This window comes from Ranitomeya variabilis, chromosome 3 (assembly GCF_051348905.1).
Source record: "Ranitomeya variabilis isolate aRanVar5 chromosome 3, aRanVar5.hap1, whole genome shotgun sequence".
In the NCBI taxonomy this organism is placed as follows: domain Eukaryota; kingdom Metazoa; phylum Chordata; class Amphibia; order Anura; family Dendrobatidae; genus Ranitomeya; species Ranitomeya variabilis.
Window position 1 is genome coordinate 723,377,870 of NC_135234.1, and position 17,457 is coordinate 723,395,326.

Sequence of the window (17,457 nt, forward strand, 5' to 3'; positions counted from 1 at the left end):
CAATTAATTATTCTAATACAGACTCAAAAATATGCAGATAATGAATGCTCAGTCTGTTGGTTTTCTTACAATCTACTGCACCAACTGGTAAAGCTCCATACTTTCCCTTCTCTAGGAAGTTGTGTACCCAGTGGCTTTTATACTCTAAGGGTATGTGCACACGTTGCGGATTTCTTGCAGAAATTTCCTGAAGAAAACCGGAAATTTTCTGCAAGAAATCCGCATTATTTTTTTGCGTTTTTTTTGCGTTTTTTTAGCATTCTGCAAGCGTAATTAGCTTGCAGAATGCTAAAGTTTTCCAAGCGATCTGTAGCATCGCTTGGAAAACTGACTGACAGGTTGGTCACACTTGTCAAACATAGCGTTTGACAAGTATGACCAACTTTTTACTATAGATGCAGCTTATGCAGCATCTATAGTAAAAGATAGAATGTTTAAAAATAATAAAAAAAATAAAAAAATGCTTATACTCACCCAGACATCTCCTCACCGGCGTCCGTTCCTCTTCCTATAGCTGCTGTGCGCACAGGACCTTCCGTGACGTCACGCTCACGACCAATCACAGGACAGTGACGTCATCGGCAGGTCTTTCACCGCACACCAGCTACAGGAACCGAAGCGACAGCATGCAGTGGAGGCAGGAAGACATCGAGGGTGAGTATAGGACTGTTTTTTATTTTAATTCTTATTTTTTGACCACTTATATGGTGCCCAGTGCGTGGAGGAGAGTCTCCTCTCCTCCACCCTGGGTACCAACCGCACATAATCTGCTTACTTCCCGCATCGTGGGCACAGCCCCTTGCGGGAAGTAAGCAGATCAATGGACCCCTAGGTGTGCGGAATCCCCTGCAATTCCGCATTTTAATGAACATGTTGCTTTTTTTTCCGCGATGCGATTTTTTCGCGGAAAAAAAGGCTACATTTGCACAAAAAATGCGGAATACACTTAAAATAATAGGAGGCATATGTAAGCGTTTTTTTCGCGTTTTTATCACGTTTTTATAGCGAAAAAACGCGAAAATAGACTTATTCTTACCGTTAATTCGGTTTCTAGGAACCTTCCACGACGGCATATGGAGGTTGTCTCTTTGCCCTAATGGGGAACAGGAAACACAGAGGTTAAAAGGACCTCCCACTTGCCAGTGACTTACAACTGAGACCATTGCACTGGTTTACCTTTAGAATCCCAGAACTAATCCAGGAATATATATCGGGTGGGAAATTAGTGCCGTCGTGGAAGGTTCCTAGAAACCGAATTAACGGTAAGAATAATTCTATTTTCTCTAGTCACCTTCCACGACGGCATATGGAGGAATACCAACTAATTTGGCACTAGGGAGGGACAACGGCCTGGAGTACTTTACGGCCGAAGGCTAAGTCCTTATTGGACAATACATCTAGTCTGTAATGTTTAGAGAAGGTATGGAGTGAAGACCACGTTGCTGCCCTGCAAATCTGCTCCGGAGATGCGCCTGCTCTTTCCGCCCAGGAAACCGATGTAGATCTGGTTGAATGGGCTTTGATTCCTACTGGAGGCAATTTGTTTTGAGCGAGGTAGGCTTCCGTTATAGCTTTCTTGATCCATGTAGCGATGGTACTTTTGGCTACTTTTTTACCTTTGTTTTGTCCTGAGAGATGGATAAATAGGTTATGATTAGTGTTGAGCATTCCGATACCGCAAGTATCGGGTATCGGCCGATATTTGCTGTATCGGAATTCCGATACCGAGATCCGATACTTTTGTGGTATCGGGTATCGGTATCGAAACAACATTAATGTGTAAAATAAAGAATTAAAATAAAAAATATTGCTATACTCACCTCTCCGACGCAGCCTGCACCTTACCGAGGGAACCGGCAGCGTTGTTTGCTTAAAATTCGTGCTTTAACATCCTTACGCGAAGTCCCGGCTTGTGATTGGTCGCGCGCCGCCCATGTGGCCGGGACGCAACCAATCACAGCAAGCCGTGACGTAATTTCAGGTCCTTCAGGATTTTAAAATTACGTTCCGGCGTTGTGATTGGTTGCGTCGCGGTCACATGGGCGACGCAGCCAATCACAAGCCGTGACGTCACGGGAGGCAGGAGACGCGCGCATTTTAAAATGCGCGCGTCTCCTGCCTCCCGTAACGTCACGGCTTGTGATTGGCTGCGTCGCCCATGTGACCGCGACGCAACCAATCACAACGCCGGAACGTAATTTTAAAATCCTGAAGGACCTGAAATTACGTCACGGCTTGCTGTGATTGGTTGCGTCCCGGCCACATGGGCGACGCAACCAATCACAAGCCGTGACGTCACGGGAGGCAGGAGACGCGCGCATTTTAAAATGCGCGCGTCTCCTGCCTCCCGTGACGTCACGGCTTGTGATTGGCTGCGTCACCCATGTGACCGCGACGCAACCAATCACAACGCCGGAACGTAATTTTAAAATTCTGAAGGACCTGAAATTACGTCACGGCTTGCTGTGATTGGTTGCGTCCCGACCACATGGGCGGCGCGCGACCAATCACAAGCCGGGACTTCGCGTAAGGATGTTAAAGCGCGAATTTTAAGCAAACAACGCTGCCGGTTCCCTCGGTAAGGTGCAGGCTGCGTCGGAGAGGTGAGTATAGCAATATTTTTTATTTTAATTCTTTATTTTACACATTAATATGGTTCCCAGGGCCTGAAGGAGAGTTTCCTCTCCTTCAGACCCTGGGAACCATCAGGGATACCGTCCGATACATGAGTCCCATTGACTTGTATTGGTATCGGGTATCGGTATCGGATTAGATCCGATACTTTGCCGGTATCGGCCGATACTTTCCGATACCGATACTTTCAAGTATCGGACGGTATCGCTCAACACTAGTTATGATCAATTCTAAACGAACGGGTCAGGTCCAAGTACTGTAAAAGAATACGCCGGACATCCAAGGTGTTGAATCTCCTTTCTTCCAAGTTTGCTGGATTGTGGCAAAAGGTTGGTAGAAAAATCTCTTGAGAACGATGAAAGTCAGAGATAACCTTCGGAAGAAAGGACGGATCAAGACGAAGCACAATTGAATCATCTCTTACCAGAAGATAAGGTTCTCGTGTGGACAAGGCCTGTAATTCACCAATTCTTCTGGCTGAAGTAATGGCTACCAAAAACACAGCTTTATATGCTAAGTTTTGTGGAGAACAAGAAGACAGTGGTTCAAAGGGTGGACCTGTCAGACCTTGGAGAACTACATTGAGGTCACATGGGGGGACTATGATCTGTTTTCTAGGATTCATTCTAGTGGCTGATGTCATAAACCTCTTAATCCAGCGATGACTCGCTAAATCTTGATCAAAGACCGAGCTAAGTGCAGAGACCTGGACCTTGAGGGTACTGGGCCTAAGACCTATTTCCAAGCCTTTCTGTAAAAAGTCCAATATGATGGGTATATTAGGCTTGAGGGGGTCTGGAAGGTTAGGCAGACAGAATGAAGAAAACTTTTTCCAGATTTTGTTGTAGATGGCGTTGGTTACCGGTTTTCTCGATTTTTGTAGAGTGGCTATGACAGAGATTGATAGTCCTTTAGCTCTCAAAACCTGGGTTTCAGCAACCACGCCGCCAAGTTCCACTTCTGAGGGTCTGGGTGGAGAATGGGACCCTGAGAAAGAAGATCGTGCTTTATCGGCAACATTACTGGTCCATCCACTTGTAGATGGATAATTAGGTTGAACCAACTCCTTTTGGGCCACAATGGAGCTATCAGGATAGTTGGAGTCCTTTCTAGGCGTATCTTCCGTAGAACCTTGGCAAGGATTGGGATTGGCGGAAAAGCGTAAGCTAGATGAAACGGCCAACCTTGGGTTAAAGCATCCAACCCCCTGGGATTGCCTCTTGGGTTCAAGGAAAAAAAGGTTTCGACTTTTGCGTTCTGGTGAGAGGCAAAGAGGTCGACGTCTGGATGACCCCATCTGTGTACCAGCATGTTGAATGTTTGGGGATCCAGGCTCCACTCGCCAGGATAGATTTCCTGGCGACTTAGGTAGTCTGCCTGAATATTTGTAGTACCCTTGAGGTGGATTGCCGTCAGGGATAGTAGGTGTTTTTCGGCCCAAGAAAAGATTCGAGCGGAGATCTTTTTTAGACTGAGGGTTCTTGTACTGCCCTGGTGCCTGATATGGGCCACCGTGGTCATGTTGTCCGAGTATATCTGTACATGTTGACCCGAAATCTGATGACTTGCCGCTAGTAGGGTCTCTTCCACAGCTTTGAGCTCCCTGAAGTTTGATGATTTCTCGGAAATCGACTGGCTCCACTGGCCCTGATAGGGGACATGGTCTACTATGGCTCCCCAGCCCCTCTTGCTGGCATCTGTTTTGATGGTGGTTAGAGGGGACTGAATCCAGCATACTCCTTTCAGAAGGTTCCTGGGCTTCATCCACCATGTTAAAGAGGCTTTCACTCTGCCCGGAGTGTGGATCCTCTTGGTAAGAGTGCCAGGTCGACCATCCCAATTGTCTAGAATGTGGGCTTGGAGAGTCCTTGAGTGAGCTTGAGCCCAAGCCACCGACTGTATGCAGGCTGTCATGGAGCCCAACAGCGACATTCCCTCTCGCAGAGTAGGGGACCTCATCTCTTTGAACTTCCTGATTTTTGTTAGTAAGGGAAGTCTGTGATCGTCTGGGAGGAAGGACATTTGTCTTGCTGAGTCCAGCATTACTCCCAGAAATCTCCTGGTTTTTGCAGGTTGAAGCTGAGATTTTTGTAGGTTCGGAATCCAACCTAGGGATCTCAGAATCTCTAAGGTGGTAGAGACATGGGATATCAGGGTTACCTCGGTGGAAGCTACTATCAGAAGATCGTCCAGATAGGGCACTATACAAACACCCTGTTTCCGGATGAATGACACTACTTCTGCCATCACCTTGGAGAACACCCTCGGTGCTGATGAAATGCCGAAGGGAAGGACTCCAAACTGATAGTGCTCCACCCGATGACTCCCCTGTATCGCAAACCTGAGATATTTTTTGTGTCTCGGGTGAATAGGGATGTGGAAATACGCATCCTTGAGATCGATGGTAGCCATAAAGGAGTGATGTTCTATCAGGGGAATCGCAGATCTTACAGACTCCATCTTGAACTTGCGATATTTCACGTGCTGATTCAGACCCTTTAAGTTTATAATAATCCGAACGTCTCCCGAAGGTTTGGGGACCAGGAAGAGTCGGGAGTAGTGTCCCTTTCCCCACTCTGATTGTGGGACTGGGGAAATTACATTTGATCTGATAAGGTCCCTGAGACCTAAGGACAATAGGCTGCGATCCCTTGATGATGGAAGGGAAGTGACTTTTAGACCCTGAGGTGGGGGAGAAATTAACTCTATTAACAGGCCCTCCTTGATGACATTGAGAACCCAGTGGGAGCTGGTGATATCCTCCCACTGATCCACATATTTCGAGAGTCTTCCCCCCACCGGGTCGGAGTCATTGTTTGTCCTGCTGGGACTGTTGCTGCTGCTGCTGTTGCGGGACAAAAATATTCTTTCCCCTACCCTTTGCATAGCTCCACCTGCCGGTTTTTCCTTTGCCTCTTGCTTGAGAGGGCTGAGGTTGTGGGCCACGAAAAAACTGTTTCCTAGGCTGTTTTTGCTCAGGGAGCGCTTTCTTTTTGTCGGTGGCTTTATCGAGAATATCGTCTAGGGCAGGACCAAAGACGTAGTCTCCTTTAAAGGGTATGGTGCAGAGTTTAGATTTAGAAGTGATATCCCCACTCCATAGCTTAAGCCAGAGGGCTCTTCTGGCAGAGTTGGAAAGTACCAGGGATCTGGCGGCGACTCTTACAGATTCCAGAGAAGCGTCCGCCAAAAACCCTGTAGCTTTATGCAGAATGGGTAGGGAATGCAATATCTCGCCTCTTGAGGTACCTTGAGATATGTGATTCTCTAATTTCTCAAGCCAGCAGGAGAGGGCTCTTGCCACACAGGTGGAGGCGACGTTAGCCTTAAGGACAGATGCAGAAGTTTCCCATGATTTTCTGAGGAGACTTTCGATTTTTCTATCCATGGGATCCTTCAATTGAGAAGAATCCTCAAAGGGGAGTGCAGTTCTCTTGGCGACTCTAGCCACCTGCACATCGACCTTGGGAATATCTAATTTAAGGTCATCCTCAAGCAGAAATCTGTGCTTCAACTCTGAAGGGGTACTGAGACGCCTCTCAGGTAGTTCCCATTCCTGATTAATCATACTGATAATATTGGCATGAACTGGGAAGCCCACACTCTTTTCCAATGAAAGCCCACCGAACATCTGATCCTGTATGGACTGCGGTACAGGTTCCTCTTCTAGTCCCATGGTATTACGGACGGCAGAGACTAGATCCTCAATATAGTCTGAGGAAAAAAGGTACTTCCTGACCTCAGCTTTAGGCGATACTGGATCCTCCCAGCCAACAGATGAGGCATGAGAGAGGTCCGAATCAGAGTCGGATTCCACAATCTGAATCTTCCTCTTCTTAGCCGGGGAATGATGCTGTGGCGGAGGTGGGGGTGGAGGTGTAAAAGCTGCCAGAGAAGATTGTACCTCCTGTTTTACTAATGAGCGAATCTCATCCAACAGAGATGGCTGCTCAGCTCTTATTATTCTGTCGGTACATGGCTGACAGAGTTTTTTATCCCAGTTAGGAGGGCATTTAATGGAACAGACAGGACACTTCTTCCTATTGGCACCTTTAGGGGCAGGTTTTTCTCCCTGAAATATATAAAGGGAGAGAGGGGTGAGGACTTCTAACCCCTGCTACACTCCTCCCGGATCCCATCCCTGCAACACTTACAGAGGCAGGGGTGGCGCTGTGCTCCGCAGATACGGGGCATGTAGAACCATCCATACTGAAGGAGATAGCCTTATCTCGGTGGTTCAGCAGGCTTTTATGGACGCCGTCCTAGCACCTGCTCCAGCGATTAATCCCCCTCCAGGATCCAGGTGAGGGAGCTGTGAGGTCCGACATGCCGGCCGGCGAAACCCGGAAGTACCGGCTTCTTAGTGTATGAAGAAACCGGAAGTGACGCGCGCGAGCCGCCGACGTCACTTCCGGAACGCCGAGCCGACAGCATGGAGGAGGATGATGCCGGGCAGCTCCAGGAGGAGCCCGGTCAGGGAACCCAGGCCTGCTTTGCCCTCGTGGGGGCGCGGGAAGGCCGGGAGGGGGTCCCGAGGACCTGCAAGCAGGACGACGGGAGCAGCACAAGGAGGAGGCCTGAGGCGACCATCTGCTGCCCGGCTAAACAGGCAGCGCCTGCAAAGGTACCGTAGCCACCGGCCACTACAGCACATGAAGAAACCTCTCCCTGTCCCATGGGGAACAGGAAAGACACTGGCAAGTGGGAGGTGGGAGGTCCTTTTAACCTCTGTGTTTCCTGTTCCCCATTAGGGCAAAGAGACAACCTCCATATGCCGTCGTGGAAGGTGACTAGAGAAAAATACTTAACGTGTGCACATGGCCTAATAATGGAGAATACCAGGAGTGCTGAGATAGAGGAGACTGGTCACACTGCTGTCCACCATGTCTATCTGATCTAATGCTGGAGATTCAAAGGTGTTGATGTAAGAAGAGTCTGCTCACACTGATGTCCACCCTGTGTATCTGATCTAATCACACAACCAGTGTCTGATTCATGTTGCCTGTGGTTTGGGTGGTTGGAGGCAGTGCCGCATCTATACATTTCAGCTGAATAGGACAAGTATAAAGGTACCGTCACACTGAGCAACTTTCCAATGAGAACGACAGCGATCCGTGATGTTGCAGCGTCCTGGATAGCGATCTCGTTGTGTTTGACACACAGCAGCGATCAGGATCCCGCTGTGATATCGTTGGTCGGAGCTAGAAGTCCAGAACTTTATTTCGTCGCTAGATCACCTGCTGTCATCGCTGGATCGGTGTGTGTGACACCGATCCAGCGATGTGTTCGCTTGTAACCAGGGTAAACATCGAGTTACTAAGCGCAGGGCCGCGCTTAGTAACCCGATGTTTACCCTGGTTACCATTGTAAATGTAAAAAAAAAAAAAAACACTACATACTCACCTTCTGATGTCTGTCACGTCCCCTGCCGTCAGCTTCCCGCACTGACTGTGAGCACTGGCCATAAAGTAAAAGCAGAGCACAGCGGTGACGTCACCGCTGTGCTGTGCTTTAGGCCGGTTTCACACGTCAGTGGCTCCGGTACGTGAGGTGACAGTTTCCTCACGTACTGGAGACACTGACACACGTAAACCCATAAAAAACAATGCATCTGTGCAGATGTCATTGATTTTTTGCGGACCGTGTCTCCGTGTGCCAAACACGGAGACATGTCAGTGTTCGTGGGAGCGCATGTATTACACGGACCCATTAAAGTCAATGGGTCCGTGTAAAACACGGACCTCACACGGACGGTCTCCGTCTGGGGTCCGTGTGTGTGCAGGAGACAGCGCTACAGTAAGCGCTGTCCCCCCCATATGGTGCTGAAGCCGCGATTCATATGTTCCCTGCAGCAGCGTTTGCTGCATAGAAGATATGAATAATAGTGTTTAAAATAAAGATCTATGTGTCCGCCGCCCCCCCCCACCCCCTGTGCGCCCCCCCGCTGTTCTGAAAATACTCACCCGCTCCCACGTTGGCTGTCACTCCTTCCTCTCTGCCCCGCACCTCCTACTGTATGCGGTCACGTGGGGCCGCTCATTTACAATCATGAATAGTCGGCTCTGCCCCTATGGGAGGTGGAGCCACATATTCATGACTGTAAATGATCGGCCCCACGTGACCGCATACACTAGAAGCCGCGGCCAGACCAGGAAGCTGCGAGGGAGGCGGGTAAGTATTTTCTGAACAGCGGGGGGGGGGCGCACAGGGGGTGGGGGGGGCGACGGACACATAGATCTTTATTTTAAACACTATTATTCATATTTTCTCTGCAGCAAACGCTGCTGCAGGGAACATATGAATCTCGCTTCAGCACGATGCAGGGTGTTATGACCCCAATGGCAGAGGGTCTCAGGAATAAATACCAAGTCTGCAAATACAAAAAACCAGCTCATAGGGCAGTGGTAACTGGGCTGACCATATATCTAATCCTAGCACCACAAATAGAAGTAGCCGGGGAACGTGCCTACGTTGGTTCTAGACGTCTCGCGCCAGCCGGAGAACTAACTAACCCTAGAAGGGAAAAGAAAGACCTTTCTTGCCTCCAGAGAAAAGACCCCAAAAGTTGGATACAAGCCCCCAACAAATAATAACGGTGAGGTAAGAGGAAAAGACAAACATAAGAATGAGCTAGGTATTTAGCAAAGAGAGGCCCACTAGCTAATAGCAGAATATAGTAAGATGACTTATATGGTCAGCAAAAACCCTATTAAAATATCCACGCTGGATATTCAAGAACCCCCGAACCGTCTAACGGCCGGGGGGAGAACACCAGACCCCTAGAGCTTCCAGCAAAGTCAGAAATCACATTTAGTACAAGCTGGACAAAAATAGAAGCAAGCAAGTAACTCAAAAAACAAAGAAGCAGGACTTAGCTTAATTTTGCAAGAGCCAGGACCAGCAGACAGGAGCAACAGAAGGATCTGATAACAACGATGCCAGGCACTGGACTAAGGATCCAGGAAGTTTATATAGCGACACCCCTGGCCTAACGACCCAGGTGAGTGCCCAACTGAAGAAAGACAATCCCAGAGTCATATCACTAATGACCACAAGAGGGAGCCAAAAAGTCTAATTCACAACAGTACCCCCCCCCCCTTAAGGAGGGGTCACCGAACCCTCACCAAGACCACCAGGATGAGCAGCGTGAAAGGCACGAACTAAATCGGCCGCATGCACATCAGAGGCAACCACCCAGGAATTATCCTCCTGACCATAGCCCTTCCACTTGACCAGATACTGAAGCCTCCGCCTGGAGAGACGAGAATCCAAGATCTTCACCACGTACTCCAACTCGCCCTCAACCAACACCGGAGCAGGAGGCTCAACAGAAGGAACCACAGGTACAACGTACCGCCGCAACAAAGACCTATGGAACACGTTGTGAATGGCAAACGACACCGGAAGATCCAAGCGAAAGGACACAGGATTAAGGATTTCCAATATCTTGTAAGGACCGATGAAGCGAGGCTTAAATTTAGGAGAGGAGACCTTCATAGGAACAAATCGAGAAGACAGCCATACCAAATCCCCAACACGAAGTCGGGGACCCACACCGCGGCGGCGGTTGGCAAAACGCTGAGCCTTCTCTTGTGACAACTTTAAGTTGTCCACCACATGATTCCAGATCTGCTGCAACCTATCCACCACAGAATCTACCCCAGGACAGTCAGAAGGCTCCACATGTCCCGAGGAAAAATGAGGATGGAAACCAGAGTTGCAGAAAAATGGCGAAACCAATGTGTAGCGGAACTAGCCCGATTATTAAGGGCAAACTCAGCCAACGGCAAGAAGGTCACCCAATCATCCTGATCCGCAGAAACAAAACACCTCAAATAAGCCTCCAGAGTCTGATTAGTTCGCTCCGTTTGTCCATTAGTCTGAGGATGAAAGGCCGACGAAAACGACAACTCAATGCCCATCCTAGCACAAAAGGATCGCCAGAACCTGGAAACAAACTGGGATCCTCTGTCAGACACAATATTCTCAGGAATGCCGTGTAAACGAACCACATTCTGAAAGAACACAGGAACCAGATCGGAAGAGGAAGGCAGCTTAGGCAAAGGCACCAAATGGACCATCTTAGAAAAGCGATCACATACCACCCAGATGACAGACATGCCCTGAGACACCGGGAGATCTGAAATGAAATCCATGGAAATGCGTGTCCAAGGCCTCTTCGGGACAGGCAAGGGCAAGAGCAACCCGCTGGCACGAGAACAGCAAGGCTTAGCTCGAGCACAAGTCCCACAGGACTGCACAAACGACCGCACATCCCGTGACAAGGAAGGCCACCAAAAGGACCTAGCCACCAGATCTCTGGTGCCAAAAATTCCCGGATGCCCTGCCAACACCGAGGAATGAACCTCGGAAATGACTCTGCTGGTCCACTTATCAGGAACAAACAGTCTGTCAGGTGGACAAGAGTCAGGTCTACCAGCCTGAAATCTCTGCAACACACGTCGCAAATCCGGAGAAATGGCTGACAAGATAACTCCCTCTTTAAGAATACCAACCGGCTCTGTGACTCCCGGAGAGTCAGGCACAAAGCTCCTTGAAAGAGCATCAGCCTTCACATTCTTTGAACCTGGTAAATACGAGACCACAAAGTCAAAACGGGAGAAAAACAATGACCAGCGGGCCTGTCTAGGATTCAGGCGTTTAGCAGACTCGAGATACATCAAATTCTTGTGATCAGTCAAGACCACCACACGATGCTTAGCACCCTCGAGCCAATGACGCCACTCCTCAAATGCCCACTTCATGGCCAACAACTCCCGATTGCCAACATCATAATTCCGCTCAGCAGGCGAAAACTTCCTCGAGAAAAAGGCACAAGGTCTCATCACAGAGCAACCAGGGCCTCTCTGCGACAAAACGGCCCCTGCCCCAATCTCAGAAGCATCCACTTCAACCTGAAAGGGAAGTGAGACATCAGGCTGACACAAAACAGGCGCCGAAGTAAACCGGCGCTTCAACTCCTGGAAAGCCTCCACGGGTGCAGGAGCCCAGTTAGCAACATCAGAACCTTTCTTGGTCATATCTGTCAAAGGTTTAACAATGCTAGAAAAATTAGCAATAAAACGACGGTAAAAGTTAGCAAAACCCAAGAACTTCTGAAGACTCTTAACTGACGTGGGTTGAGTCCAATCATGAATAGCTCGGACCTTGACTGGGTCCATCTCCACCGCAGAAGGGGAAAAAATAAACCCCAAAAAGGGAACCTTCTGTACTCCAAAGAGACACTTTGAGCCCTTAACAAATAAAGCATTCTCACGCAAAACCTGAAACACCATCCTGACCTGCTCTACATGCGAGTCCCAGTCATCAGAAAAAAACAGAATATCATCCAGATAAACGATCATAAATTTATCCAGATACTTCCGGAAAATATCATGCATAAAGGACTGAAACACTGAAGGAGCATTAGAAAGCCCAAAAGGCATCACCAAGTACTCAAAATGACCTTCGGGCGTATTAAATGCGGTTTTCCATTCATCTCCTCGCTTAATGCGCACAAGGTTGTACGCACCACGAAGATCTATCTTGGTGAACCACTTGGCACCTTTAATTCGGGCAAACAAGTCTGACAACAGAGGCAAAGGATACTGAAATTTAACAGTGATTTTATTCAAAAGCCGATAGTCAATACAAGGTCTCAAAGATCCGTCCTTCTTGGCCACAAAAAAGAATCCCGCACCAAGAGGGGAAGAGGAAGGACGGATATGCCCCCTCTCCAGAGATTCCTTGATATACGAACGCATTGCGGTATGCTCAGGTACAGACAGATTAAATAGTCTTCCCTTAGGAAATTTGCTACCTGGAATCAAATCTATGGCACAGTCACAGTCCCTATGAGGAGGCAGAGCACTGGACCTGGACTCGCTGAACACATCCTGATAATCAGACAAATACTCAGGAACTTCCGAAGGAGTAGAGGAAGCAATAGACACTGGCGGGGAATCACCATGAATACCCTGACAGCCCCAACTTGACACAGACATTGCCTTCCAATCCAAGACTGGATTATGAGTCTGTAACCATGGCAAACCCAAAACGACCAAATCATGCATTTTATGCAGAACAAGAAAACGAATCACCTCCCGATGTTCAGGAGTCATGCACATGGTTACCTGTGTCCAAAACTGCGGTTTATTTTCCGCCAATGGCGTAGCATCAATACCCCTCAGAGGGATAGGATTAACCAACGGCTCAAGAACAAAACCACAGCGCTTGGCAAATGACAGATCCATAAGACTCAGGGCAGCACCTGAATCCACAAACGCCATAACAGGGTAAGAGGACAATGAGCAAATTAAAGTCACAGACAAAATAAATTTAGGTTGCAAATTACCAATGGCGACAGTTAGGCGTTTAGAGCGTTTAGAGCATGCTGATATAACATGTGTAGAATCACCACAGTAAAAACACAACCCATTCTGACGTCTATGATTTTTCCGCTCATTTCTGGTCTGAATTCTATCACATTGCATCAAATCAGGTGCTTGTTCAGACAACACCACCAGAGGATTAGCGGTTTTGCGCTCCCGCAAACGTCGGTCAATTTGAATAGCCAGCGCCATGGAATCATTCAGACTTGTAGGAATGGAGAAACCCACCATCACATTCTTAATGGCTTCAGAAAGGCCATTTCTGAAATTTGCGGCCAGAGCACACTCATTCCACTGAGTAAGCACGGACCATTTCCGAAATTTTTGGCAATACACTTCAGCTTCATCCTGGCCCTGAGAAATAGCCAGCAAGGCTTTTTCTGCCTGAACCTCAAGATTGGGTTCCTCGTAAAGCAATCCGAGCGCCAGAAAAAACGCATCAATATTTGCCAATGCCGGATCTCCTGGTGCTAGTGAGAAAGCCCAATCCTGGGGGTCGCCCCGTAAAAAAGAGATAACAATTTTAACTTGCTGAGCTGAGTCTCCAGATGAACGGGGTCTCAGAGATAGAAACAATTTACAATTATCCCTGAAATTCCTAAACTTAAATCGGTCTCCAGAAAACAGTTCAGGAATAGGTATTTTAGGTTCAGACATAGAACTACTGGTAACAAAATCTTGTATGCTTTGCACACGAGCAGCAAGCTGGTCCACACTTGTAATCAAGGTCTGGACATTCATGTCTGCAGCAAGCTCAAGCCACTCAGAGGTAAAGGGGAGGAAGAGAGGAGAAAAAAAAAAAAAAAAAACTCAGAATTTCCTTTCTTATTATCCCACTTCTGCAATGCATTAAACATTCAATGTAGGCCTGGCATACTGTTATGACCCCAATGGCAGAGGGTCTCAGGAATAAATACCAAGTCTGCAAATACAAAAAACCAGCTCATAGGGCAGTGGTAACTGGGCTGACCATATATCTAATCCTAGCACCACAAATAGAAGTAGTCGGGGAACGTGCCTACGTTGGTTCTAGACGTCTCGTGCCAGCCGGAGAACTAACTAACCCTAGAAGGGAAAAGAAAGACCTTTCTTGCCTCCAGAGAAAAGACCCCAAAAGTTGGATACAAGCCCCCAACAAATAATAACGGTGAGGTAAGAGGAAAAGACAAACATAAGAATGAGCTAGGTATTTAGCAAAGAGAGGCCCACTAGCTAATAGCAGAATATAGTAAGATGACTTATATGGTCAGCAAAAACCCTATTAAAATATCCACGCTGGATATTCAAGAACCCCCGAACCGTCTAACGGCCGGGGGGAGAACACCAGCCCCCTAGAGCTTCCAGCAAAGTCAGAAATCACATTTAGTACAAGCTGGACAAAAATAGAAGCAAGCAAGTAACTCAAAAAACAAAGAAGCAGGACTTAGCTTAATTTTGCAAGAGCCAGGACCAGCAGACAGGAGCAACAGAAGGATCTGATAACAACGATGCCAGGCACTGGACTAAGGATCCAGGAAGTTTATATAGCGACACCCCTGGACTAACGACCCAGGTGAGTGCCCAACTGAAGAAAGACAATCCCAGAGTCATATCACTAGTGACCACAAGAGGGAGCCAAAAAGTCTAATTCACAACAGCAGGGTACCAGACGCGTGGGTACCACACGCTCCGTGTGGTACCCACTCGCCATACGGGCGGCACACGTGTGCCGCACGTATGGCCTACGTGAGTTCCCAGGCACACGGACACGGATAACTCCGGTACCGATTTATTCCGGTACCGGAATTATCTGGACGTGTGGGACAGCCCTTACGGCCGGCACTGACACAGTCAGTGCGGGAAGCTGACGGCGAGGGACGTGACAGACATCAGAATGTAAGTATGTAGTGGGGTTTTTTTACATTTACAATGGTAACCAGGGTAAACATCGGGTTACTAAGCACGGCCCTGTGCTTAGTAACCCGATGTTTACCCTGGTTACCCGGGGACTTTGGCATCGTTGGTCGCTGGAGAGCTGTCTGTGTGAAAGCTCTCCAGCAACCAGACAACGACTTACCAATGATCACGGCCAGGTCGTATCGCTGGTCGTGATCGTTGGTAAATCGTTTAGTGTAACGGTACCTTAACAATGTTTATAATGGAATCCCTTCTTTTTATGTTGCTTTTGCCTCTGTGATAAATATTGTATTATTAGCAATAACATAGCTTTCTGATCCTGGTATATGCTTTTTATACACTTGGCAGATCATCATATTATTGGACATAATGCCTTTGGTACATTAGTATCCAGGTGTCTATATATGATGTTTTAGGGTATGTTTCCACAGTCAGTAAACGCTGCGGGTTTGACGCTGCGTACATCCGCAGAGTCAAACCTGCAGCGTCCAGATGTTACAGCATAGTGGAGGGGATTTCAAGAAATCCCATGTTTCACTATGCGTTAAAAGACGCCTGCGGCTCCCTGTGTAAAAGGACATGCGGCTTGTCTTTCTAGACTGCAGAATGTCTATTTATGTTGCGGAGACACTCAGTCTCCGCAGCATAAACTTCCCATAGACTATCATTAGATGCGATAAAACCACATTATCTTTATGGTCTGAAAAGATGCGCCGCATGTCCATCTCTGTGGGTGAGCCGCAGGCTTTGGTGCACACATAGTGGGTATGGAATTTTTTGAAATCCCATCCACTATGCTGTAACATCTGGGCGCTGCAGGTTGAATGCTGTAGATGTACGCAGTGTCCAACCTGCAGCATTTACTGACCGTGGGAACATATCCCAATATATCTGCAAACGGGAAATCACTACTTTTTTTCCTTCCGAGAAGTCAACTTTCAATTAGCTTTATTTCAAGTGACAAAAAAAACGCATGTAAAAAAACGCATCAAAAACGCAGGTGACCTGCCAGTGATCGCAGATGCAAATTTGGTGCAGATTTTACCTGTGTCAAATCCTGAACAAACACTGAGCCAATCCTGACCGTGGACACATACCCTTAGGGTATGTTTCCACGTTCAGGAAATGCTACGTGTTTGACGCTGCGTAGAGTCGCAGCGTCAAACACGCAGCGTCCAGATGTTACAGCATAGTGGAGGGGATTTCTTGAAATCCCGTCCCTACTATGCATTAAAAGACGCATGCGGCAGACCCGCTGAAAAGGACATGCGGCGCGTCTTTACAGAACGCAGCATGTCCTTACAATGCTGGAACAACGCAGGTGACCTGCCAGTGACCTCAGGTGCAGATTTGTTCAGGATTTTACCTGCGTAAAATCCTGATGCAATCCTGAACGTGGACACACACCCTAAGGGTATGTGTCCACGTTCAGGATTACATCTGGATTAGCTGCGGATTGAACGCTGCGTACAGCCGCAGCATTCAACCCGCAGCGTCCAGATGTATCAGCATTGCAGAGATGGAACCTGCTGCTGAGTAATGACGGAATATAATGCGGTACAATGTGGATACACACACGAGTTAGCTTCACCCGGTAAGAAGGAAGTGAACTCTGTTGCGTCACAGGGCCGCAGTACCGCACAAAGAGCGCAAGCAAGGAGTCACAGAACTCTGTACAAAGACTCAGGGAGAGAGTTCCTCTAGACCTCTTGCGCTCGATACCGCTACTGGGGTGTCAGAGATTGAAATAATCATTAAATGCACAAGAGTGCGTGCAGTGCTGCTCTGGCGGACGCCACCAACCACCCAGACTTGGGCCAGGAAAGCTCTCTATTAGCGCACGGCGCCGCACTGGCGGTCACTGCAATCAGACGCTGTATCGTGTGCTAGGTGTGCAGGTAGCACTGTCGGGCGCTAGATAGCATCCACCATTCGCGAGCAGTCAAACACTAGGAAGGTGCTGATTATTGCGCGACAGTCACACATCTACACACACACACACGTTATCAAGTATACACTAGCGCATGGCCGAGCGGCCATGCAAACCTTTTATAGCAGCAGTGCTACGGGACCTTCCAGATGGTCCAATAGGAGCCGCGACAGGACCCGAGCATGTGACCTCTGACCTCCAATGGGAGGTCGTCCCGTGGGCATGCTCAGTATGGGAAAAGCAGTCCTAGAAAGACCTGCTCGCTGCTGATCAGAGCTGGCTACATGTTAAATATTAATTATTAATTGAATTATTCTTATTCAATCCTGTACTGAACACATTGCTTCTTGCTGACATTACAAAGGGCTATTTCTGTGCATGAAGCTCAGAGTATAAGTCAACTCCATATAAAGGGCAACACGTGGTCTGTGGGACATATAAATAACGTCTCTTAGGAGGGTGGGGGGCTGTCACCTCCTGCCTTCACCATCATTCTCCATGGACATCTGACAAGTCACACAAGGAAGGAACAGGAACAGCTGGTAGCCATGATGACCTTCAGATTTCACACAGACAGATGGTTTTTACCATTCAGAACTTTGGGAA